Genomic DNA, 14964 nt, shown 5'->3' with positions numbered 1-14964 from the left:
TATAATACTGCCCCCTATGTACAAGAATATAACTACTATAATACTCCTCCTATATACAAGAATATAACTACTATAATACTGCCCCTATGTACAAGAATATAACTACTATAATACTCCTCCTATATACAAGAATATAACTACTATAATACTGCCCCCTATGTACAAGAATATAACTACTATAATACTCCTCCTATATACAAGAATATAACTACTATAATACTGCCCCCTATGTACAAGAATATAACTACTATAATACTCCTCCTATATACAAGAATATAACTACTATAATAGTGCCTCCTATGTACAAGAATATAACTACTATAATACTGTCCCCTATGTACAAGGATATAACTACTATAATACTGCTCCCTATGTACAAGAATATAACTACTATAATACTGCCTCCTCCGTACAAGAATATAGCTACTATAATACTGCCCCCTATGTACAAGAATATAACTACTATAATACTGCTCCTATGTACAAGAATATAACTACTATAATACTGCCTCCTCTGTACAAGAATATAACTACTATAATACTGCCCCCTATGCACAAGAATATAACTACTATAATACTGCCCTCTATGTACAAGAATATAACTACTATAATACTGCCCCCTATGTACAAGAAAATAACTACTATAATACTGCCCCCTATGTACAAGAATATAACTACTATAATACTGCCCCCTATGTACAAGAATATAACTACTATAATACTGCCCCCTATGTACAAGAATATAACTACTATAATACTGCTCCCTATGTACCAGAATATAACTACTATAATACTGATCCTATGTACAAGAATATAACTACTATAATACTGCCCCTATGTACAAGAATATAGCTACTATAATACTGCCCCCTATGTACAGGAATATAACTACTATAATACTGCCCCCTATGTACAAGAATATAACTACTATAATACTGCCCCCTATGTACAAGAATATAACTACTATAATACTGCCTCCCTATGTAGAAGAATATAACTACTATAATACTGCCCCCTATGTACAAGAATATAACTACTATAATACCGCCTCCTACAATAAGAGGAGGCGACACCATAGTAAATGTCATTAGAGCACATGTCTTATTGAATCCGGTATACATCAGGTCTCGCTCTTATAGTACCGTAGCAGATTATTCCGGACCTCGCACACACCTCGTTGGTCTGTCTGCTTCGGGCTCTGAGCTGCAGACATAAATGCCGTTAATTACCTAACTATAGGTGTCTTCTATAAATGTAGCAGGAGGTTGTTATCCGGTCCTTAAACACATGAGTGGTAGTTAATTATAGATCCAGATGGCCTGCGCTATGCTCTGATTCGGTGCGTTAGACATTCCTAAATATGCTTTATAAGAGGATCAAGATATAGAGCAAGTCATGTTCTCAGGTACTAAACTGATGCTTTGATGCGCGTATCACTTTAACAGAGGCAGTTAAGTCCAGCTATTTTTTAGAGAAAACTGACTATGTGGACCCTAAACTCAAGAATATAAAATATAACTTTTATTAAGACAATAACTAAAAAGAAGAACATACACACATAAATATAGATCCAGTGAAACCAATGGAACTGGTAAATAAAACTTATACCACTGTCCGTAGACAAAAAAATAGACCAATCAGTCTGAGTGAAGTTGTTACTCAGCGGTTTTAGTGTACTCGGTCTATGTAGAGAGTTTGACCGAATTGTCAAGGTCTATTGCGTATAAGTCATTCTCGTCAAGGAATGACAAATAACATACGTCCGACAACTAGATGTTTATGAACGTGACCCAGCTTCGACTCAGTGGTCAAGTTAATGGTACATGCGTCGTTCAAATCGAGGAATAATATATGCCGGACGACTAAAAATTACGAGCGTAACCCAACGCGTTTCTCCCACTACGTGGGTTCATCAGGGGTTTCGATACGCAAGTGTCAATAGCGTACTGGTGTTGATGACTACCAGTCAAATGTTGGATAGTGGTTCAGAAAGATAAAAATTTTGTTGAAGCCTCAAAATATCCAAGATTGCCCAGGTAAGTGACACATTGGATATAGAGGAGTCAATTAGTGTAGAACTGTCATTTCAATTGATGACAACCATTCCATTACATAGATAGTTGTCACCAGATAAAATATATACGGACTGACAGATCTACCAAGGCCCAGTTCCTACGATGGTGGGAGTAGGAATGGGATACGGGTCAGAAGCATTTCTACCCTATTTAGATGCAGTTTCACAGGGATAATAATCCCGAGTGCAGAAAAAGAATTTTTTGCCGTTAGATCAAGATGTACCCAGATAGCAGGATTTTTAGCAATCGGGTACAAGGATAACCAGATAGCATATCCACAGCTCCTCCAAATACTGCTGTCTAGATATCAGTCTAAAAAGACTCAGTTGTTTACATAAATATAGCTCGGACCCTTAGAACAATTTCTAAGACCTATCATAGTCCCTCAATGGAGTGGTCAAAGATTCTAAGACCTATACTAGTCCCTCAATAAGGTGGTCACTATGTCAGAGCATTCATAAAAGAAACTGAAATCAAATAAATGAAAAAAATGGCGGCATGTCAGCCCTGGTGGTGGACTGACAGCATGATGCTGACATGCCGCCGTTTTTTTCATTTATTTGATTTCAGTTTGCCGAAAATCTTCATCTCGGGATAAAGCAGGAAAGTAGATGAGACTCGCGAAAATCAGGCCACGTGCTGCGGAGAAGCCGTTGCGGGCAAGCCGCGATGAAACTACTTCCCTGAAGTGATGCGAGGCAGTTTTGAGATAAAAACACCCCGCATCCGTGGGGAAATCGCATGTTGGGGAGCGCAATATTGGGCCATGAATTCACAGCCCAATAATGCACTCGCCCATGTGAAATTAGCCTAACTGGAACACCTTTTGCCAATTAGCTCTTGAAGACGTAATTAACACATAGGTTCACTTACTTTTTCTCCCTGCACTGTGGATGATTACTCAATGTGCTCTGTAAAGGTCTATTTACACACAAAGATGATCGCTCAAAATTCGCCAGAAACCGACAGTTTGCATTAGGTACTATTGGGCTAATCAGGCCATTAGTAGCTAACTAGCTTCATTTGCATGTATATAGAGAACAGCTGGTGGTCTATTCTCTAAATACATCACTTTTGTTCTGTTACGGGCAGCAGGCCGCATACAATGCTATCAGCGCTGCCTGCGGAGAACACAGCATGCCGTCCCTCTTATCAGGGATGATGGATTTCATGCTGAGCTGAACTCAGCGATGGACGAAGAGCGGACAATGGGCGCACATTTACATGCAACAGCTATCGCTCAAAAGCTGTCGTTTGGACAAATTTTGAGCGATAATCATTGCGTGTAAATCAGCCTTAATGCCCTATTCACATGACCGTATATATGCAGGTATTTAAGCTGTGTCAAAAAAATTGCCCAAAAATCGCGATCATCCGAAGCATTGGATCCAGTGTATTCATTCAGATGATCGTTTTTTGGAACGTGTAAAAAAAATTGGGGCAGGAAAAATAGCACAACGGCGACCATTTTTAGTCGCCGATTTTATACGCCGCGTCAAAACATAGATCTTGCCCTATCTTCTACCAAAATATGCAGGAAGCTCCCATAGACATCTATGGAAGCTGGAAAAAAGTGAGAGGGAGTTTAGCAGCGTCCAACGCTGGGAAGAGAAAACAGTGGTTCTATTTAAGCATTAGTAGGAGGATTTATGTCGACCAAGGAATTTCCGCGTTGCAGCGTATCTTTTTGCCGATACGCAGCAGTCGCCCATGTGAATGGCAGGAAATGTCTCAATTAAGATCGGTGCGTGATCGCGGCAAATCTTCATTCCTGTGATTTCACGGTGTACGAGCTGTCTGTGTGCTATTAGTTACATTGTGCTTGTAGTTGTTACATAGAGACAATCAAACTGCATTTTATTTCTAATCATTATAGAAATCCAAGGAAATTCCAGAGGGTTCACTTACTTTTTCCTGGAACTGTATATAAGGACATACGAAAGATGCCCAGGTTGTACCAGCATGGTCCATATCACTATAGTATAATGCTAGGTTTGGTGCAGTTACCCATGATGCTTTGCTCTGTGTATATAGGGGCTGGGGGTTAAATGCTCCTATGTCTTTATTACCCATGGAGCCTTGGGCCAGTGTCCTCCAGTTCTTATTCCTTCTAGTCTCTGGCTGGTACATTTGGTGATCATGTCAGTAATTGCGGCAGTATCTTTTCCAGTGCGGTTGTGTATTTGTCGCTGCCGCCGCTACGTGCTATATACGTGGCCCCGAAGGCCACCGCTGTCCCTTATTACCCTCCAGATAAAGTGATCATTTTTCCAGAGCCGTGTGTTGATCTGTTACAATGACGTGTCTTCCTGTTTGTTTTCTCTTCCTCAGACCCCCTGAGAGATGAAGCAATAACCGGACTTTCTCGCCCGCCCCACGCTGCATTAAAACCTTTGCACTCCCATTAGAAATTCAATATTTAGATCCTTTCCGACAAGCAAAAATAACTTTAACTCCTCCTCCGAAGCTGCTGCGGGGTAACAAGAACCTGGACAGCAGAGGACCATGAACTGGACATTGCAGGCTAAGGTAGGTCATATATTGTCTTAAAGGAGACATTCATCAGTAGGGCCCACATATCCTTGCTAGCAAGAAATCTGTGTTGTCACATCTCTTTGGTGTCAGTTTTTACTGTACTTATGGCATTCCATTCATGAATAAGGAAGCTCAGGATGAACAGATTCATAAGTAGAATAGCACCAGTAAACCAAAGACTGGTACAGGACATCTATGCTGAGAAGAGATAGCAGTGAGCCCATGCGTATGGGATGTATTATTCTGACTATTAACCCATTATGAGTGTAACTCCTCCAGGACAATTGTTTTCCTCACTATGAATTCTTCATTCCCATTAAGAGGGAAAAATATAACAAACCAGGAACTTAACAGTCCTCTTCATGTACTTCGCATGAGTAGTGCCGTGTCTGTGCCATGTACCCGCAGTCCGATCTTTTTGTTATAAAAGTTAAAAAAAAAACATAATGGGATAATAACAAAAGATAGCAAAGTCACAGAAACATGGCCAAAATACAATGGCCAAAAAGCATAGATACATACAAACGAAAGAGAAAGAAAACCGGTCCGGCCGCATCCCCGATCACACATGTCTAGTTTATACAGCAAAAGTTACACAAAATACAAAATATACTTAAAAAAATGGAGAAAACCTATCCCATAATGCTGCATACTCCAACCTATTAAAAAAAGGAGAAAAAAAACATTAGTAAAAAAATATTTTTTTTTTACATACGCATTACCCTCTACCCTCCCCCGGTCCACCGCCAACACCAATAATCATACTTGTAAACATACGAATAAAATACAAAAACAGATTTTTATTTATTAATTTTTTGAATTCTACACCCACCCACATAACATAATAATACTAACCACCCACGAAGACATAATACATAATACCACCCACAAAAAAACATATAATGCACAGTAACCCACAGCCTAAATAAATAGAAATGATTCACAGAACTAATGACAAAACACCACCAATACCCCCTGCCCTCCTGGTTCGGGTCCCATAAGACTTTTATTCAATTTTTAGCTTAAAAACAAAACAAAAAGCTAGGGTGAAAGACCCCAGCCCCCCACCAGAAAAGAGTTCTCCGAGTTAGGGAACCTCAAAGCAAAAACCCTTCCAAAGGAAGGCTGCTCATGTAGTGGCCCAGAGTTAGGGTACCCCTCTGTGACGTTTGCCTGCCTCATGTGGATTGTCTTTGTGTCACTGTATGTGTATTTGTGTCTTTCTGTGTGCTGTGTTGGTGTTACCCATCTTAGTGGTGTGTTTGTTTTCCTACCTAACGTGTTTGGTTGGTTAGGAACGTTGGGGGCGGAGTTTTGCAGGAAGAGAGGAGTGTAGAAAATGTAGTCGGTGGAGGAGGACGTAGGAGCAGGAGGCTGAAGCTCTGATGCTTCCGCCTGAGCATAACCTCGAGCCTATCCCATCTGTCATGGGATACATCCCCACCAAGGACTGGAGCACAGGGTTCAGATCCTGTCATAGGAGTGATTGCATATCTTCCCTGCTTAACTACTGCAATCCAGAGTACGAGTTGGGAATAAGCAACCAGATGGTTGAGCGCTACTGAACCAGGGAGAGAAAAGGTTGTAACAAGTGAATTAAAAGGCATCATGTGTGTTCCCCTACGTGTCAGAAGTACATGCCCCCAGGGGTGCCTGAACTGTTAGGCCTAAAACTATTGTAATACTTTATCCCTGGAAAATCAAAGTTAAAATTGTGAGTAAAGGAAAACCATGTGCCTCCAGTTTGAAACTACTTCTTTGACTGTGGACCTCTGTTATTTGGTCCGGGTGTTCGATTACTTGGAAGAGGCACTGGCGTCACGTGGACAGATAAGTAATAAATTCATTTAGCACAGTTGCTATTACCGAGCCCTGTAGGCGGCTGGGTCGGCAGAGTTTTGGATGCACCAGGAGGAGATGGTAGAGCCACCCGTGACGTGCCTTCAGGTTTTCCCCGCTGTTTCCACCTAGCCAAAGGACCAACCCTGCCCACTATACTCAAGGCTCACCCAACCTTTCAAACTTCAGAAAATGCACCTTCACGAGGTCACCGAGAATGTTCCTACTTACCTTGCCGTTACCACTCAGCATTGGTAAGATCAGCTAGCCGATGGAAGCCCTAACCCTCTTGTACACCTCTATATTAAAGGAACAATGAAGCTGGAAGTGGTCCATGCTCTCTAGAGTGTTGCCACACACCTCCGGGGGACAACACCTTTCCTCAGTTTTCTTCAAGTTGTCCCCTACATATAGCTTACTATGGAAGCAGAGCCAGGTCAAGTCCCAATACTTCAAGGGGATTCTTACTGAATTTGAAAGAAACAAATCTACCCTCAAATCCTGACTTGTGCAGTCTCTGAGGGCCAATGGATTCTGAAAGCAAGTTGGCAAAACCCTTTAGTCAAGCACCCGCTTAGCCAGTGTCCTGACTTCCCCCATTGACATAAAACCTTCTGAACCGACCAAAAACATAGCCTTGCAGCTTCCCTTTCCCTCTGGGTCGCAGCCCCATGAGGGAAGAACCCATAACTTAGGACACCCTACCCTTTCCCTTCCTTTTCCCTCTTGTACTGTTATTGGGCCCTGGCCAGGCCATTGATATCAATGAACCTTACCTACGAGAAAAGCAACATTGAAAAGCAAGAAAATTCTGGCTAAACCAGAAGGCTATTATTTGGCTAGAATGAGCCTAGCGAGATTGCATATTGTTTTATATTTACTCAACCATGATATGTCTGTATATCTTCTTTTATTGATGGATTCTTTACTCGTTAATATATTGAAAATTCTCAATAAAAAATCCTTGTTAAAAAAACCTTTCAGAACCGATGCAAGGTAAGCCAGAAGGCGTCCATGCGGTGTACAAAAAAATCCTTCACTCGCTCCCCTGTCTCCCATACCTGGAAGCAAGGCCAAAACCATCCCTTACAGGAGGATACCCACAGAGGAGCGCTCTCTTTCCAGAGGTTTGCATTATTAACAAGGAATAGCTTTGGGTTAACCATACACAACCCAACTAGCCTCCTTGTATAGTAAGTAACCTCCCTCCTGACTGGGTTCAACCTATTCCCTCAGACAGATATTCATTAAAAACCTGTGGCAAGTGGGGAACCAAACCTTCCATAAAGACTTTATAAAACTCAGATGTTAAGCCATCTGGACCTGGTGATTTTTTGGAGTAAAGCCCATCAATCGCCAGTCCAACTTCCTCTTCCATAATTGCTTCTGTCAAAATATCAAGAGAGAGGTCTACTCCTGGTTCAGGAATGGTTTCCGCCAGGAAAGCCGAGATTCTGTCCCAATTAAGTTCCCTCCTACCCAAGAGATGTGAGTAGAAGGATCTGGCGACCTCCAGGATCCCTGATCTGAACCTTTTCATGTAGCCCGTACGGTCTAACAGACCGGTGACCAATTTATAACTCGTTGACATCTTACAGTTCTTGTAGGGGTCGGCAAGTGGTATTTCCAAAAATCTCTCTCAAGAACCAAAGATGCGTTTCTATCATACTGACATCTCTGGAGCAAGGATTTCACTCTGGAGACCTCCTCATGGGTAACCCCAGTCAAGACCAAATGCTTGTGTTTCCTCGAACCTAAAAGGCACTTGGAGGCCCCTGGCACCTCCCCCCACTCCTGCAGGGGAGCAACCCAGAGATGGCTTCTTAAAGATAGCCTCCACCAGCCGCAGCCCACCACCCTCTTTAGTAACGTGGGAAACGGTACTTCCAGACGCACATACAAGACGGCCTTGAGCCCCGCCATCATACCCAGTGCAATCCCATTGAAAGAATTCCAGTGGGAAATTTCACAAATACTCTGATGAGAAACGTACCCTTCAGCCGCATCCACAGAACTGCCTTCAGACCATATTTACAATTCCACTACCCACCACTGGGGATTTTAAGGGGGCTCTTAATGCCAGACCAACCCCGACATCTTTCAAGTTTTGCAAACCTGCCTTCTTTGGGCACACCACAGGGCACTTCTGGGGGCCACCTGATGCCGGATGACCAACCACCTTTTTCTACACTTTTGTGGAACGCTTGGGATCACCCAATGCCGGGCAACTCTCCTTCCCCAGGCCGACCACAGGGCCCTTCTGGGAAGCATCTGGCATGGCTCAAGAGGGACCATCTCTGGAACACCTAGTAACCAAAGTCCCGGAGAGCCGCCATCCCTCACCTTGGCTAGCGTACCGCCATCTTGGGTGGTTTCCAGGAGGGGTGCAGGAGATACATCACTGCATCTCCGGCTACATCTCCTCAGTCTCTCCTCGGTAGCCGGTTGCACTACATTCCCATCCTCCACTGGCCTGCTCCGCAGAGTGGGGATAGTAGGCTTCCCTCAAAGGCTGCCTACACATGGGTGGATTTGCATTTCGGTATCCGGAGTGGGCATCTGCCTCCAGATTCCGCAGCAAATACCTTCCATAGCATGCTATGGAAAAGTGATTCTTCCTGCAGTCAATGGAAGCCATCCGATCCGCGGCCCTTCTGCAATTGACATTGCGGAAATGTTGCGGATTCTGCGTCAGGAAAAGCAGGAGTTTAAAAAAAATCTGTACTGTGCATCTCTGACGGCGAGCCGGGCGGACCATCCACAGTAAAGATGAAGAGAAAAGAAAGCAAGTACGTGCAGATACCGCTGCAGGATTCCACATGTTGAATCCGACCCACCTGTGTGCAGGAGGCCTAACCATAGTCCAGGACCTCACCCTCCCCTGGGTACGGGAGAGCAAGAGGGTATTAGTGTATCTTGACGCCACCAGGTTACCCTGGTGGAGCCAAGATTGACAGGGGGTGACTCCCCCTGTACCTGATTGGCTGGACTGGCTGCTTGCCGGTAGGTCCTGCAAGCTAAGTAAAGAAGAAGTATAAAAAAAAATTATACACCCGCCGCCAGCGCTGCATGGACGAACCACCCCTCAGCAAGTTACCCCCGCTGTTACCACAGCTCATCGCCTGTCCCCCGGCCATACCAGCTGTCCTCCTCGTTTGGGTGTCTGGTGCTGCTGCCCAGATGTGTAATAGGTCCCCGCCCACGCTTTACTGCAGCGCTCTTACCGCATATCCCTGGCTGTCCCCTGGTCTCCCAGCTGTCGCTGTAATTCTGCTGTGTGCGGCCGCTGCCTCCGCTTACTGGAACACCGTTGCTCTGTCCTCCCTGCAGCAGACCGCTATGTCAGACACAACTGCGGGATGCAGGCAGCAGCTTCATTGCCAAAGCCGTGTTACGGCACTGTCCGCTCCCTCATGGCCACCCCGCTCTGTGTAGAAGCGCCCAGCGGAAGGGAAGGGGCTTTCATCTGCAGCGGGGGCCGCAAAGTTACTGTGCTGAAGACCGCCCTGGATTGCTGCCACAACATAACTTAACTGGCCTAGCAGGACCTGCAGCCAACACACCTCCCCAGCCAATCAGCATCAGGGGGCGTTACCACACTGTCAATCTTGACTCCACCAGGAATTCCTGGTGGAGTCAAGATACACTAATACCGAGCAAGAATCCCAGGCCCTGGAAGTAAAAGAGGGAGGCTTGTAACTGCAATCAACTACAACAGCTGAACCAGGCAGTCGGAGGGCAGCAACGCAGCAGTCCTATGTAACACCACAGATAACACAGTGATAACCCCTGAGTACAGATAATGTAGTAGATGTGATCTGCAGTCCTATGTAACACCACGGATAACACAGTGATAACCCCCTGATTACAAATAATGTAGTAGATGTGATCTGCAGTCCTATGTAACACTACGGATAACACAGTGATAACCCCCTGAGTACAGGTGATGAATCAGGTTCATCTGCAGAACTATGGAAGACCACATTATGCTTTCAACATGCCAACTGACATACACAGCTCTCCTATGTTGCCGCGCTCGGTTCTGCTGCATCAGCCTGTCATTATGCTATATAAAGCATTTATTATTCAATTGTTCTTCAAAGGTGACTGCTGTGACTGATATATCAAAATATAGATTTTCCTGCCCCTGCGAGGTTCCTATCATCGCTCTGCGGCAGCCGCTCTCTGTCATTGGTATAAAAATAGGGATTTTACTGTACTTGTCCTACGGTATTGGATTCCAGAGGTAGGACTTGTGAATGAGCTGCGCCTTCCTCCCCACTCTGACCTTGTGGGGTCACATTACACAGACCCAAGCACAAAAGTAAGAAGTCTCCTCCGAAGCAGTGCTAAGTGCAGACTTCTGCAAGGTTAAGCCAATGCAGAGGTGTGAGATGGATTTTCACTCTGTGCTGCAGGGGTGAAGGACACAGGACGCAAACTTAAGCAGAAATGTAGTAGTTGTGCTTTCTCTTAAAGGTAAGCTCCTCCCTGACGGCATCTTAAAGGCCATGTCCACCATCACGTTTATATCTAAAAATATTCTACATAGATCTTACATTGTAAGTCTATCACATTAATTATCTAGTATTATTTTCCAGAGCTGAACTCATAATTCTGCTGGTGGAATAATGAGTGCTGCTCTGGAGAATAGTACAGGATGTAACTCGGGATCAGTACAGGATAAGTAATGTATGTACACAGTGACTCCATCAGCAGAATAGTGAGTGCAGCTCTGGAGTATAATACAGGATGTAACTCAGGAACAGTACAGGATAAGTAATATATGTACACAGTGACTCCACCAGCAGAATAGTGAGTGTAGCTCTGGAGTATGGTACAAGATGTAACTTAGGTTCAGTACAGGATAAGTAATGTATGTACACAGTGACTCCACCAATAGAATAGTGAGTGCAGCTCTGGAGTATAATACAGGATGTAACTCAGGAGCAGTACAGGATAAGTAATGTATGTACACAGTGACTCCATCAGCAGAATAGTGAGTGCAGCTCTGGAGTATAATACAGGATGTAACTCAGGAACAGTACAGGATAAGTAATATATGTACACAGTGACTCCACCAGCAGAATAGTGAGTGTAGCTCTGGAGTATGGTACAAGATGTAACTTAGGTTCAGTACAGGATAAGTAATGTATGTACTCAGTGACTTCACCAATAGAATAGTGAGTGCAGCTCTGGAGTATAATACAGGATGTAACTCCGGATCAGTACAGGATAAGTAATGTATGTACACAGTGACTCCACCAATAGAATAGTGAGTGCAGCTCTGGAGTATAATACAGGATGTAACTCAGGATCAGTACAGGATAAGTAATGTATGTACACAGTGACTCCACCAGTAGAATAGTGAGTGCAGCTCTGGAGTATAATACAAGATGTAACTCGGGATCAGTACAGGATAAGTAATGTATGTACACAGTGACTCCACCAGCAGAATAGTGAGTGCAGCTCTGGAGTATAATACAGGATGTAACTCAGGATCAGTATAGGATAAGTAATGTATGTACGCAGTGACTCCACCAGCAGAATAGTGAGTGCAGCTCTGGAGTATAATACAGGATGTAACTCAGGATCAGTACAGGATAAGTAATGTATGTACACAGTGACTCCACCAGCAGAATAGTAAGTGCAGCTACGTAGCTGGTATTACAAGTGAATCTCCCTCTTATTGGGAACTCCTTTCCAGTAAGTGGGTGTCTAAATGTACTTCCTTTGACCAAATTGCCACAACATGCACATCCTAGGCGGGGGAAGTTCCCCTTACGTTGGGGCTTCAACATCCCCTGCCTAGGACCTCTCTCTCCCTCCACTACAGTATGGACCAGAACATCCTTCAAGTTTCTTCCCCTCTTGTACGCCATGATCGGGAACGACATAAATTCTCGTACTTCCCTGCAACCCCTTTGAACTATGTTCCAACGTCTTTTAACTATGCCAGCTATTCTCTGACTCATATTGCTGTAAGTCATCACACACGGAATTCTCTCAGACCTAGTCCTGTTTTTAGGATTAAATAGTTCACCTCTCTCAACGCCTCTAACTTCATCTTTTGCTTTTTCACACATTGTATTCAGGATAGCCCCTCTTTCTAAACCTCATACACATTTGTTCAAGGCGTTCCTCTACAATCCCCTCATTTGCTATTCTTCTTACTCTCAGTAGCTGACTCCCCGGTAATGAAGCAATCATCGGTCTAGGATGAAAGCTCTCGTATCGCAAAAGATTATTGCGATCCGTGGGCTTTCTAAAGATATCTGTGATCAAGGCGTCCATGGTCCTAGTCAACTGAACATCCAGTAGGTGAGTAAGAAAGAGTGAACTGCAGTTCAGGATACACTGAATTTAGAACCTTCTGAAAACCTTGAAGCTCCTCAACAGTGCCCTCCCATATCACAAAGATATCGTCTATAAATCGCCACCACGATTTTACAGACGACCAATACCTAGAGGTATAGATGAAGTCTTCTTCAAAGGCCCTCATATAAATGTTGGCATACGTAGGGGTCACATGGGACCCCATAGCGGTGCCCTGTCACTGCCGGTAGTACACCCCTCCAAAAACAAAATAGTTATTGGCAACAGGGCAAAAGCGACACAACGTGCAGATGTATCTGATCTTTCCAAGTATCGGCCAACCGCTTCTAAACCTTTGGTATGCTTAATCGAGGTATATAGCGCCACTACACCAAACGTCACGAGTATGGTATTCTCTGTGACCTTCAATTTCTCTAAGAAGTGGCTAGTGTCCCTAATATAGGAGGCAGCACTTACAGCAAATTCACACAAGACCCTGTCTAGAAACTTGGAAATATTTGAAAAGAGCGAACCACAGCCTGAAACTATCGGACGACTGTGCGGATTGTTTACATTTTTGTGTATTTTGGGTAAGGTATAGATTATCGGAACCTTAGGAAATGGAATATCCAAAAAGTTTACAAGCGCTTGGCCAATGACTCCATCGACCAGGGCTTCATGGAAAAGAACACACAACTCTTTCTGAAAAGTCGCAGTTGGATTTCTTTCCAGTTCCTCATAAATCTCCACCTCTCCCAATTACCCCGCAGTTCTTGTTCATGCTGCACGGTGTTCATCACTACCACCGCACCTCCCTTATCTGCAGCCCGTATCGTTATGCTGCTATCATTAGATAAAGATCTAATTGCATCCCTTTCAGCTCTAGACATATTACTACCAGATCTCATTTTATTTCTGGAGCTACATGTCCTCAGTTTTCTCACATCTTCTTCTACTAAGCTGATAAAAGTTTCAACAGGATGATTATCTGTAGGAGGCTGATAGCGACTCTTGTTGTGCAGTCCAATCCTCCGAGGGTAAAACCCCCACGGAGGTTTACTGCGCAACAGCCCCACCACCATCAGGTCGTGCAGAAAAATGCGCCTTAAGGCGCAGACTCCTAAAGAACTTTTTTAAGTCCAGGTCTACCTGAAACCAATCTATTGCATTCTCTGGGCAAAAAGAAAGGCCCTTAATAGGGATGAGCGAGTATACTCGCTAAGGCACTACTCGCTCGAGTAATGTGCCCTAGCCGAGTATCTCCCTGCTCGTCTCTAAAGATTCGGGGGCCGCCGCAGCTGACAGGTGAGTCGCAGCGGGGAGCAGGGGAGAGCGGGCGGGAGAGAGGGAGAGAGAGATCTCCCCTCTGTTCCTCCCCGCTCTCCCCCGCAGCTCCCCGCCCCGCGCTGGCCCCCGAATCTTTAGGGACGAGCGGGGAGATACTCGGCTAAGGCACATTACTCGAGCAAGTAGTGCCTTAGCGAGTATACTCGCTCATCCCTAGCCCTTAACCAAACACATTTGTCTCTATCCTAGTGAGCATCCTAGATGAAATATTCACCACTAGGTCATCCTCGATATTCTCTCCTCCATCACAGGGGTCTGTCAGTGGATCTGGACTTTCATTGATCCATGCACATGTGCATGAATACATTTGTATATGCTGTGTATGAAGTACTGTCCATACGCAATACATGTCATACGCATCCCCACACTGAAACAGAGCGGAGGATTTTAAAAAAGGGGGAAAAAAAGAGTCCCACTGCGCATGTCTGTGTATGTGTGATACGTGGGCATGCGCAGTACACTCACAGCCATACACGGGCTCTGCCAGCTGTCTGTTTTACACAAACACCCGTGGGCATGAGCCCTAATACAGGATGTAACTCAGGACTTTCAAGGTGCCTTTAGACAGAACGATTAGCATTAAAACGAGCAAAAGTGAATAATCATTCGGTCTGAACACGAGCCAACGATGAATGAGAATCGTTCAATGATCGCGCATCGTTGGTTCGTTCACTAATTGTTTGGTTTAAGCAGCGCTCGTTCAGTCTTTCTTGTTCACTTATACATGCTCGTTTGAATGAGCCAACAATGTATCTGCCTGTTTAAATCGGCTAAATGAGTGCAAACGAACTAGCAATGACATCACTCGCTTGCTCAAACGAGAATCGGCTCGTCTAAAAGCCGCCTTAAAACT

General features: G+C 44.4%; 1 protein-coding gene across 2 annotated transcripts in view; it reads left to right on the top strand.

Annotated features, from left to right (window-relative positions):
* Positions 1-4467: 4467 nt before the first annotated feature.
* Positions 4468-14964, top strand: part of NTNG2 (netrin G2) — a 158015-nt gene continuing 147518 nt past the window's right edge. The window contains exon 1 of one of the 2 annotated variants that reach the window (XM_066580181.1): positions 4468-4604. The gene's annotated coding sequence lies outside the window, so the exon portion shown is untranslated. Of the gene's footprint in view, positions 4605-10887; positions 10929-14964 lie in introns of those variants that run through there. The other variant, XM_066580183.1, reaches the window with a different exon arrangement.

The sequence above is a fragment of the Eleutherodactylus coqui genome, chromosome 10, assembly GCF_035609145.1.
Source record: "Eleutherodactylus coqui strain aEleCoq1 chromosome 10, aEleCoq1.hap1, whole genome shotgun sequence".
Taxonomy (NCBI): Eukaryota; Metazoa; Chordata; class Amphibia; order Anura; family Eleutherodactylidae; genus Eleutherodactylus; species Eleutherodactylus coqui.
This window is presented reverse-complemented; position numbering and strand designations above follow the sequence as displayed.